Below are 7802 nucleotides of genomic sequence, written 5' to 3'. Positions count from 1 at the left end.
GGCACAGCATCCACCACAAAAATCACGGATCCATGGCTTCCTGGCCATACCGTGGCCCAAAAACGTGGTTTTGAAGCATGGATCCTCATGGATCCTCACGCTTTTTGCACTAGATCAGCCCAAATTCACCGTCAAATCACACATCATGGCCAGGGGCACAGCCCGGACCACAAAAAACTGAGACCCACGGCTTCCTGGCAACTCCATAGCCCAAAAACGTGGTTTTGAAGAACGGATCCTCATGGATCCTCATGCTTTTTGGAGCATCTCCATGCCCATTGTTCTGCCCAGACACTGATGTCCAGCACCAAGGGCCTTTTGGTGGTTCCCTCACTGTGAGAAGCAAAGCGACAAGGAACCAGGCAGAGGGCCTTCTTGGTAGTGGCACCCGCCCTGTGGAATGTCCTCCCATTAGATGTCAAAGAGATAAACAACTACCTGACATTTAGAAGACATCTGACGGCAGCCCTGTTTAGGGACGTTTTTAATGTGTGACTTTTTAATGTATTTTTATTTCATATTTTTTTTGGAAGCCACCCAGAGTGGCTGGGGAAACCCAGCCAGATGGGCAGGTGTAGTGGTTTGGAGTTACTTGTGCGTAAGCCGACCCCGTTTGGGTGCTTGGTTGCCTGGTTAAACCCTTCGGACTGCACAGCCCATCTCCGCTTGACTGCCTCAGTCACTGGCAGAATCTGTCTGGGCGTTTCTTAAACCTCTGCCAGCATAAAAGCTGTTTGACACCTAATCGTCTCCGCCTCTCATTGCGCGGGAGTCTCCTGCGCAGGGTGGGCGTGGGTAGCGGAGTGCCTGGGCTCTCTTCACTGACTTCCAGGGAAGAATCCAGGAGCCCTTCCACCTCCTCTTCCCATTGCTCTCCTGGACTCTTGGTGTCACGCGTATTTCCTTCCCCTTCCACCAAGCTGAGTCTCCCCCTTGTGCTGGGACCTTCACCTGCAGAATCTGAGACCCTCTCCTTCTCCCGTGTCTCTGATGTCAGTTCCCTGACAGTGACCAAAATGTAAAAGGTCTGGAATCCAAGCCCTATGAGGAGAGACTTAGGGAGCTGGATTTGTTTAATCTAGAGAAGAGAAGATTAAGGAGTGACATGATAGCCATGTTTAAATATTTGAAGGGATGTCATGTTGAAGAGGGAGCAAGCTTGTTTTCTGCTGTTCTAGAGACTAGGATGCAGAATAATGGATTCAAACTATGGGAAAAGAGATTCCACCTGGGCGTGGTAATCCAGTCAGGAAAAAAGGGAGGCATACTATGTTTAGGGCACTGTTTCCATCCCCTTCCCCTTTTCGGGGTGAGCATAGTGGATCCTAAAAAGGGCTGCTCAGTCATGGATACAGCTGCTGAGCTGCTCAACTGCCTCATTCCTTGAGTCAGAACGACTGAACGCCCATGTGTCGGTTCATGACTAGGGGCTTCACATTCCTGCCCCCGTAGCCATTTAGTGATCGCCATGGGGGGAGGGTTTGGGGGGGTTGGGTTGGGTTTTTGGAAGATGCCTGTGCGTGAATTTGTTTTATGTGTGTAGATCAGTGCACACTGACCAACGCACAGTCTTCGCAGTAGGGCTCTGTTCTGATGGCATGAGTAGTCACAACGAACTGGTGGATCCTATCTGCTGCAGCCTTCATCTGCCTTCACAGCCGTTGTAACACACTGTTTGTTATCACCCGCCTGTTCTGCCATTGAGGACTTCTTGGATCATTCTTTGTCTAGCTCCTTCCCTGTTATGTACTAAGCTTGGATCCTAGAACAATAGGCAAGTAGGATCCTAGAATGCAAGAACTGATTGGCTTGCAGGAAAAGACCAATCAGGCTCCAGGAGGGAAGCAGAATCAGCCAGTCAGACGGGACTCATTGTGTAAATAATGTATATAAAAGCCTGAGGTTTTGGGGGAAATTCAGTCACTGTTTTACAAGCTGCAATACAGAGCATGAAATCACTACAGGACTCTGAGCATATTTAATTTTCTTTGACCTTACCACCTTGGGTGACCCTACTGGGAGTACGAGATTCCCAACGGCTTCGCTCACAAGGGTCATAGGAATGTGCAAGCCTACTCACCATGAAAAGTGAGAGAACTGAGATAGATTGCACTGAGCCCTGGTCTCATTAGACAAAGTGTTCCACCAAAATGGCTCTGGCTCTGGTTGAGGACAGCTGGATATGTTTTGGGCCAGGGACCACCAGTAGGTTGCTGTTAGATGAGCGTCACACTCATGGGGGTGTATTGGAAGATAATTCCCACAGATAAGAAAGGTCACAGACTGTTTAGGGCTTTAAAGATTAGCACCAAAACATTGAACCTGATTTGATACTCCACCTGGAGCCAATCCAGCTGATGAACAACCAACTGAATGTGGGCTCTCCACAAAGTCCAAGTAAGAACTCATGCATCTGCATTTTAGACCATTTGGAGTTTCTGGAGCAGTCTCAAGGGTAGCCCTGCATCTCTCTCTCTCTCTCTCTCTCTCTCTCTCTCTCTCTCTCTATCTCTCACATTTATACCCTGCACTCCCCAGCTCAGGTGTACAGCAAGTTAAAGTAGTCTAGTACAGTGGTGCCTCGCAAGATGAAATTAATTCGTTCCGCGAGTGTTGTCGTCTTGCGATTTTTTTCGTCTTGCGAAGCACGGTGTCGGAAAAGTTTTGGGAAAGCTTCAAAAATCACCAAAGTCTTCAAAAACCTCAAAAAAGGCTACCACACCGCGTGCTATGAGTTGCTCCTCGAAGTCAAGTCGCAACTATATTAACGGTGTTAAGAAAAAGGAAACAAACTTGCAAGAAGCAAGCCCATAGGGAAAATCGTCTTGCGAAGCAGCTCAAAAAACCAAAAACCCTTTCGTCTTCCGAGTTTTCCGTCTTGCGAGGTACCATTGTATGCAGGTGACTACTGCATGGATCACCATGGCTAGGTTGGAAAGGGACAGGTACAGTGCCAATTGCCTAACCTGACATAGATTCAAAAATTCCAGTTTGGCTACATTTGTGACCAATGCCTCCATAGAGACAGAAGCATCCAGGATCACACCAGGACTCCTGATGGCAGCTACAGGTGACTATTGCGCCCCATGAAGAGCTGGGAGCTGGCAAACCAAACTGAAATTATTCTGGCCCAGCCATTGGACGCCCATCCTTAAAGGATAGAGATTCAGCCGACTCCGTTTCCTCCATCCTAGCACACCCACCTAAAAATTGGCCAATATATCCAGGGTAGCATCTGGCCAGGGCCATGAAGCAGTAGATCCATGATGTTTGTGGTCAGATCTGTGGTTATGTACAAGATATGTGAATAAAGGGTGAATTTGGGGTTCCCCAACGCAAAAAGTGTGATGATCCATGAGGATCTGTGCTTCAAAACCATGTTTTTGAGCCATGGAGTGGCCAGGAAGCCATGGATCCGTGATTTTTGTGGTGCAGGCTGTGCCCCTGGACATGATGTGTGATTTGACAGTGAGTTTGGGTTGGCCCAATGTAAAAAGTGTGAGGATCCATGAGGATCCGTGCTTCAAAACCACGTTTTTGGGCCACGGTATGGCCAGGAAGCCGTGGATCCGTGATTTTTCTGGTGCAGGCTGTGCCCCTGGCTATGATGTGTGATCTGACGGTGAGTTTGGGTTGGCCCAATGTGAAAAGCATGAGGATCCGTCCTTCAAAACCACGTTTTTGGGCTATGGAGTTGCCAGGAAGCTGTGGATCCGAGTTTTTTTGTGGTGCAGGCTGTGCCCCTGGACATGATGTGTGATTTGACAGTGTATTTGGGTTGGCCCAATGTAAAAAGCGTGAGGATCCATGAGGATCCGTGCTTCAAAACCACGTTTTTGGGCCACGGTATGGCCAGGAAGCCGTGGATCCGTGATTTTTCTGGTGCAGGCTGTGCCCCTGGCTATGATGTGTGATCTGACGGTGAGTTTGGGTTGGCCCAATGTGAAAAGCATGAGGATCCGTCCTTCAAAACCACGTTTTTGGGCTATGGAGTTGCCAGGAAGCTGTGGATCCGAGTTTTTTTGTGGTGCAGGCTGTGCCCCTGGACATGATGTGTGATTTGACAGTGTATTTGGGTTGGCCCAATGTAAAAAGCGTGAGGATCCATGAGGATCCGTGCTTCAAAACCACGTTTTTGGGCCATGCTGTTGCCAGATAACCGTGGATCTGAGTTTTCTGTGGTGCAGGCTGTGCCCCTGGACATGATGTGTGATATGACAGTGAGTTTAGGGGGGCCCATTGCAAAAAGCGTGAGGATCCATGAGGATCCGTACTTCAAAACCACATTTTCGGGCCATGGATTTACCAGGAAGTCATGGATCCGTGATTTTTGTGGTGCAGGCTGTGCTCCTGGCTATGATGTGTGATTTGACAGTGAGTTTGGGGTGGTCCAATGCAAAAAGCGTGAAGATCCACGAGGATCCGTGGTTCGGAACCACGTTTTTGGGCCACGGTATGGCCAGGAAGCCATGGATCTGTGATTTTTGTGGTGGATGCTGTGCCCATGGCCATGATGTTTGATCTGATGATGACTTTGGGCTGATCTTGTGCAAAAATCATGAGGATCCATGAGGATCCGTGCTTCAAAACCACATTTCTGGGCCACGGTATGGCCAGGAAACCATGGATCCGTGATTTTTGTGGTGGGTGCTGTGCCCCTGGACATGATGTGTGATTTGACAGTGAATTTGGGGTGGCCCAATACAAAAAGCGTTAGGATCCGTGAGGATCCGACGTTCAAAACCACGTTTTTGGGCCACGGTATGGCCAGGAAGCCGTGGATACGTGATTTTTGTGGTGGATGCTGTGACCCTGGCCATGATGTTTGATCTGATGGTGACTTTGGGCTGATCTAGTGCAAAAATAATGAGGATCCATGAGGATCCGTGCTTCGAAACCACGTTTTTGGTCCATGGCGTTGCCAGATAACCGTGGATCCGAGTTTTTTGTTGTGTAGGCTGTGCCCCTGGACATGATGTGTGATATGACAGTGAATTTGGGGTGGCCCAATGCAAAAAGCGTTAGGATCCGTGCGGATCCGACCTTCAAAACCACGTTTTTGGGCCATGCCGTTGCCAGATGACCGTGGATCTGAGTTTTCTGTGGTGCAGGCTGTGCCCCTGGACATGATGTGTGATTTGACAGTGTATTTGGGGTGGCCCAATGCAAAAAGCGTGAGGATCCATGAGGATCCGTGCTTCAAAACCACGTTTCTGGGCCACGGTATGACCAGGAAGCCGTGGATCCGTGATTTTTGTGGTGCAGGCTGTGCCCCTGGCTATGACGTGTGATCTGACGGTGAGTTTGGGTTGGCCCAATGCGAAAAGCGTGAGGATCCATGAGGATCCGTGCTTCAAAACCACGTCTTTGGGCCATGCCGTTGCCAGATAACTGTGGATCCGAGTTTTCTGTGGTGCAGGCTGTCCTCCTGGACATGATGTTTGATATGACAGTGAGTTTGGGTTGGCCCAAGGCAAAAAGCGTGAGGATCCATGAGGATCCGTGCTTCAAAACCACGTTTTTGGGCCATGGAGTGGCCAGGAAGCCGTGGATCCGAGTTTTTTGTGTTGTAAGCTGTGCCCCTGGACATGATGTGTGATTTGACAGTGAGTTTGGGTTGGCCCAAGGCAAAAAGCATGAGGATCCATGAGGATCCATGCTTCAAAACCACATTTTTGGGCCACGGTATGGCCAGGAAGCCATGGATCCGTGATCTTTGTGGTGGGTGCTGTGCCCCTGGCCATGATGTTTGATCTGATGGTGACTTTGGGCTGGTCTTGTGCAAAAATCATGAGGATCCATGAGGATCCATGCTTCAAAACCACGTTTTTGGGCCACGGTATGGCCAGGCAGCCGTGGATCCGTGGTTTTTGTGGTGGATGCTGTGCCCCTGGCCATGATGTTTGATCTGATGATGACTTTGGGCTGGTCTTGTGCAAAAATCATGAGGATCCATGAGGATCCGTGGTTCAGAACCACGTTTTTGGGCCACGGTATGGCCAGGAAGCCGTGGATCCGTGATTTTTGTGGTGGATGCTGTGCCCCTGGCCATGATGTTTGATCTGATGGTGACTTTGGGCTGGTCTTGTGCAAAAATCATGAGGATCCATGCTTTGGAACCACGTTTTTGGGCCATGGTATGGCCAGGCAGGCGTGGATCCGATTTTTTTGTGGTGTAGGCTGTGCCCCTGGCTATGATATGTGATTTGACAGTGGGTTTGGGTTGGCCCAATGCAAAAAGCGTGAGGATCCATGAGGATCCGTGCTTCAAAACCACGTTTTTGGGCCACGGTATGGCCAGGAAGCCGTGGATCCGTGATTTTTGTGGTGGATGCTGTGCCCCTGGCCATGATGTTTGATCTGATGGTGATTTTGGGCTGGTCTTGTGCAAAAATCATGAGGATCCATGAGGATCCGTGTTTTTTAACCATGTTTTTGCGCCCCTGCGGCCCCACGAAATAGTGGGTGCATGATTTTTTTGATGCTGTCTACAGAGTAAGACATGGTCTACAGTATCATGGTGGTTTAATTTAATTTGAATGGAAAAATCATATGAATTCACGAGGATCCGTCTAGATCCGCCTTTTACCTTTTTCCAGCTATCAGTATGAAAATTCAGGATTTTACATGACGTCGCCTGCCATTTTCTGCCTGTGCCTAATCCCCAATCTGCAAAAAAGATAGAATTTGACTGGTATATTACAGAGCTGTTATGAAACACTCTCATCCTCAGTTTGACTGCAGCCTGCACTATTAACAGTGGATTACACCGCAGGGCTGTCACAGCCCCTCCCCTATTTGCAACATGGGATCATTTGTTGCATTTATGTTTTTGAAAAACAACTTTTGTTTTTACAGTATATTACTACCAGAAGACTTTCCCCAGTATGGCCGCTGAACGCAATGCCTTCCGAAGAGCTTTAAAATCCAGGAGTGAATCTAGGGAGAAGCTGAAATACACTCTTTAGAGACTTTCTTTGCTCCTCCTTCAAGGCAGAAAAGTTACATTAACGTAAAATTGGGGGAGAACTCTGTGCTGATCATTTTACATATGACAAGTGAAAACTCACAGTTACTAAACTGCCCCAGCACAGACAAACAGCAGCGTCAACATCAGCTAATGTTTCCCCCCCTCCCTGTTAAATTACACTTTGCATTTAATGCATATTTAATTATACTTGTGTTTGCATATGCAGTGCTTTTTTTCTAAAAAAAAAATGTTTAGGGGTACTCTCATTTTGACTAAAAAACCCCATTATTTTATAGTTCAAATCGTGAAAGATAAATACATTAAATGGACAAAAGTAGAAAGATTCACAAAATGTTTAGGGGTGTGCGTACCCAATGTGTGTCCCCAGGAAAAACAGCAATGTGCATATGTGCGCGCGCTTGTGTAAAAGCACATGAAAGTGTTTGCTTTGGTTTTGAATTTATTTTGGGAGGGCCATTTCCCAATGTTTAAAAACCTAATTTTTAAAAAATGTTCACACGAAATGAGCTTTTTTTTTAAAAAAAAAAAAAAAAAGATACCAAGCCCCGCTCTCTGCTTCTTTTATTTGGGCGTTGCGCTTTAGCCTTCAAACAGCTGCGATGAAATCTGGTTTTCCCCCGACGGGCAGCTTTCGCTCTGCGGGGAAGTTTTGTCAATGGCGGGCGACGCGAACCCGGAAGCTCGTTCTCTGGCCGGGCGACGCGCACCTCTCCCCTTTTCGTACCTCTGCGGGGCTAAACCCGCGTCTGTGAGGCAAAGCCGTCAAGGCCCTCCCAGGTTGTGTCGCAACTTCAGCTCTGGCTTCCACCCG

This window comes from Podarcis muralis, chromosome 17 (assembly GCF_964188315.1).
Source record: "Podarcis muralis chromosome 17, rPodMur119.hap1.1, whole genome shotgun sequence".
In the NCBI taxonomy this organism is placed as follows: Eukaryota; Metazoa; Chordata; class Lepidosauria; order Squamata; family Lacertidae; genus Podarcis; species Podarcis muralis.
Note: the sequence above shows the minus strand (reverse complement) of the source record.